Source organism: Triticum aestivum, chromosome 3B, assembly GCF_018294505.1.
Source record: "Triticum aestivum cultivar Chinese Spring chromosome 3B, IWGSC CS RefSeq v2.1, whole genome shotgun sequence".
Classification (NCBI taxonomy): Eukaryota; Viridiplantae; Streptophyta; class Magnoliopsida; order Poales; family Poaceae; genus Triticum; species Triticum aestivum.
This window is the reverse complement of record NC_057801.1, coordinates 777,465,355-777,469,498: the sequence shown is the minus strand read 5'-3', so window position 1 is coordinate 777,469,498 and position 4,144 is coordinate 777,465,355. Positions and strand designations below refer to the sequence as shown.

Genomic DNA, 4,144 nt, shown 5'->3' with positions numbered 1-4,144 from the left:
GGCAGCCGCAGTTCAAATTTGACCCGCTTCCAGCTGAATCGGCGAAAATTTGTCTTTTTCACCAGAGGTGTATCAAAACTTTTTACACAAAATATGGCCTAGTATTTCAGAAAAATGATTTGGTCCAATTTTTCAACAAATATATTATAGGTCCTTCACGAAAAAACTCAGTTTGGACACTCGAAAAAATGGAAAATTGATTTTTGTGTGCAATGCAAATGAAGACCACAAAATCATCATTGCTTGAAATCCTAAGATACACATATGTGCACAATATTAGGTCATTTAAACATACAACATGAGGCTAATATGTTGAGTGTTTACCCGAAATAAGAGGGTAAAAAATATAAAAGAAACAAAAGAGAAAAAGCACAATTACATATGCTAGATTGTGATTGGTGGAACCATCTGTCACATTGATCGATGACATGGCAGGCATCCATCCATCCATTGCTAGCAATCCAACCGTCTATCCATCTGAAGAAACCCTACCTCACTCACCTCTCTTCCCTCTCCCTCCCGCCCGCTACCTCCCCCTCTCTCTCTCCCCGATTCAGATCGACGCTGCCTCCCTCTCTCTCTCCCCGATCTAGATCCACGCCCCGCGCCCATGCCCCCAACCCCACCCCCTTCTCCTTCCACCGGCCTTCTTCCTCGCCGCAGGTGCCACTGCTCGTCTCCTCTCCGGTGAGTGCGGAGGAGCCACCGCGGTCGAGGCAGCCGCCGGCTGGAGCCCCGCCTCTTCTCCTCTCCGGTCAACATGGAGGTCCGCCGCATCCAACCTCCTGCTGCCTGCTCACCGTCGGCGCCCTCCTCGTCTTCTCCTCCGCTCCCCCTCGCCGCCGCGCCCCATCACCGGCCCGCCCTCCAACCCTAGTAGCGCCACCACCTCCTTCGTCGCCTCACTCGACCACTTCCTCGACTCCCCCCACCGCGTCGCCACCTCCTCCGCGGCGCCCGGGGACCTCGACGCCGCGATCCAGAGGGAGGAGTAGTCCCGGCTGTACGGGGACCCCCGGGGCGCGTGGCCGGCGGCGCCCGCGCCGCTCAGGGTCTACGTGTACGAGTTGCCACGCCGCCGCCCCCGAGGGACCCCCCTCCCCGCCGCAGCTGGCTCTGCTAGACTGCCCCGGAGCGGGGGAGATCTGCGCCGACCTTGGCTCCCCCCTCCTCCTCTGGTGACGAACCCTAACTCTCCCGTACTCTTCCGATACCCCCGATCACCATTGCTGTCAAACCAACAGGGTCGTCTTTTTTTTAATTATGTATAATAAGGTGGCCGTAGGTGTTGAAATCTGGTCTTCTTATCTGCACTTCAGTTTTAACTTTTAATGCTGTATGCGAGCTGCCTACAAGTGTCTTAACATTGTTCTCCTTAACTGAAGTTGGGTGACGAAAGAGCTAAGAAATTGCAATACATTAGCATCGGATTTGGTAATAATAATATGGTCTTTGGGCTCTACTTAGTGCTAGTTGAGTCTGCTTGCTGACTCTGGTTTCCCTTGCTTGGACTTGGGTTGTACACTTACTCCTGTGATGTCTTTGTACATTTCAAAAAAATATGCACTAATCTCATATCACTTTTGTTTTGTAACTACAAACCACATTATTAATTCATATTACCCATGGGTTTTCTGTTGATTGGGTTTCTTTCTCACTGTTGGAACAACTGCTATAGCTTCAATATCTACAAAACTTTGTGTATTGTGAACCCATAATTTTACCAAATAGCCAAGCCTATAAAAGAAAGCTCATGATGTTCCTTTTATTTATTTATTTATTTTCAGGGTCATAAACTAGCACAACTAACAGATGAGGAGCTGCTGATTGAAGCTCGGCCATTTGATGTGAACATTTTGCATTCCTTCCGTGCTTAAGATGGCGGTTGGACTAACATCCCAGCTGTTCAAGGAGTTACTGCTAGCAACAGATTCGACCTGCTCAGGCTGTTCAGGGACTCGTACCGCGACACCGCCAACCTCACCTCCAACGGGAGCCCCGTGCACAGGCTCATCAAGCAGGTGGGCGAGCGGTGAGATCGATTTGTATCATCTAGTGTCGCTTTATTTTTGATGCCATGAGATCTCCTTGTTCCCAGATTTGGTGGTAGACAATGCTTAGTTTCTAGGCTGTGGGGCATTTGATCGCTTGCTGGCTGAAAGTGGAGCATTAGTAGTAATGCTGCATTGCTATATTCCTCTGTGATAAATCTGTTCTCTGATGCTTTCGGGAGATTTCGAGCGTTCCTGAAATGAGCTGTATGTTAGTGTGTTGGATCTCACAGAAATATGTTGTGCTGATCCACTGTAGCAACTCTGGGTATATGTGGTATTCTTGTGACCCAATGCTGCAAAGCTATACCAATGAGGCATGCACGCATCTAATCAAATTCCTCAACAACATATTTGTTTTTTACACAACAATGCATTCAAAAATCTGACCTATCTATATACACACTTTGTGGAAGAAATAGGATATATATATATAGTTAGTTATGCTTCTGTTACTTCTATAGTATAGTTAGTACTCATGCCCATGATCGACCAGGTCCCTGCTCTGTTTCTTCTTCTTTTGCTTCCTGTATGTATGTATGTGTCTGACGACGAAGGTGGTTTCTTCAGAATTGATCGAGTCTGACAAAGTTGTTCTGAACATTTCTTGAAACAGGGCGAGGCCGGAGATGTCTGTGCGGTGATGTCCCTGGGGTGGCGCCACTGTGCCCGACGCTTGCCCTGATCGCCGCAGTGGTGCTTCGGTGGCTTCCAGATCCTCTCCTGGATGCGGTGATGGTCACACCACAGCCGTGGTGTGGCTGAGTCTCCTCTACAGCTACAACCTGCCTCTGGTGAGCTCCTCCCCATTCCTTCTTCTCTGGTGTAGCTCCTGCATGGCCTTGGCCATGATTTGGGTTGGATGTGGGGCTCTACTAGTTGCTGCAACCAAGCATCAACTTCTACTGGAACATCTACTTCTAGGGTGTTTTCCAGGTTTCGTTGCTTTGTTTTGGTTTTGTTGTAAGTTCTGTGGCATCTTGGAGTTTTTGTAATACAATGACACGTAGTGCACGTTGGAGAAAGAAAGGTTGATCTATTTGGGAGTAATTGCATGTCTACTCAGATTCACATGTTAGCCACGTCTTGATTTGATTAGGCATAACACTTGACATGACATCCTCATGTTTTGGTCCAGTTTGGCCACCTGTTATTTGTCAATGTTACATGCTGGTGTAGCTAGCTAGACTGGTGTAGCTAGCTGGACTATGCAGCCATGAATCAAGAAGTAGCATATTCAGTTTTGCTAATAGAAAATAAATGTATTAAAAACTTTAAAAACTGCATAATAAGTGCTTGTTCATGTTTGGTTTTCTCTAAACTTTGTTTGTATGATTGAGGGCAAATTTACTTGGTTCTTTTCTCTAAACTGTGCTTGGAACATTCTTTTTTATGATCTAAAATTGCCTTCCTGTGATGATGCAGGTGCCCAGTTTGTGCTCGCTACCGAAGGAGCTCCATGTTGAAGAAGATTGAAGAGCACCAGGGTTAACACCAGGGCAGGTTGTAGAGCTTGTAAATGTATAGAGCTTGTAAATGTATCACGTGTAGAGCTTGTAGAGCTTGTATATGTTAGAGCTTATTATGTGTAGAGCTTGTAAAGTATATGTTATTTGTACAATAGGAGCTCCGTACTGAATCTGGCTGATAATATTTGGAGTATTATGTGTGTGTTTTATTTGTGCCAATTTAAATATTGGTTATTTATTTACTGTTAAATTGAAATATGAAGAATAAGAACTTGCTAGCTGGGACCCACATACCTGAACCTGACATCTGGGACCCATTTGACTAGTGGACCTTTTTTATATTAAAAAAAACTAAAAGTTTCTAGTAGAAAAGGCCACGGCCCCAAAATGAGAAGGCTTAATTGTTGGGCTTGGCCCATCTACCTAGCCAAAATTAATATGAGAAAAAAACACAAATAGGCCGAATTGTTGGGCTAGCCCATGTAGAAAATCGAATTGGACCGGGCTGAATCTTGTGCCACATCAGATTGCCATGCTAGATGCCTACGTGGCCTGGGGAGGTTGCTAGTGACCAAAACGCCAAAGTAGACGTATTTTGGTCATAAACGTCTTTGACCTTCTCAC

At 46.1% G+C, this 4,144-nt stretch overlaps 1 long non-coding RNA gene across 2 annotated transcripts; it reads left to right on the top strand.

The window, feature by feature from the left end:
- Positions 1 to 561: 561 nt before the first annotated feature.
- Positions 562 to 3,713, top strand: LOC123066523 (uncharacterized). Of its 2 annotated transcripts, none has more exons than XR_006431364.1 (4): positions 562 to 1,199; positions 1,788 to 2,021; positions 2,668 to 2,845; positions 3,477 to 3,713. It is a non-coding gene; the product is annotated as an uncharacterized lncRNA (long non-coding RNA). The 2 variants fall into 2 exon arrangements; XR_006431363.1 differs by having other exon boundaries at positions 566 to 1,178.
- The last annotated feature ends 431 nt before the right edge of the window (positions 3,714 to 4,144 follow it).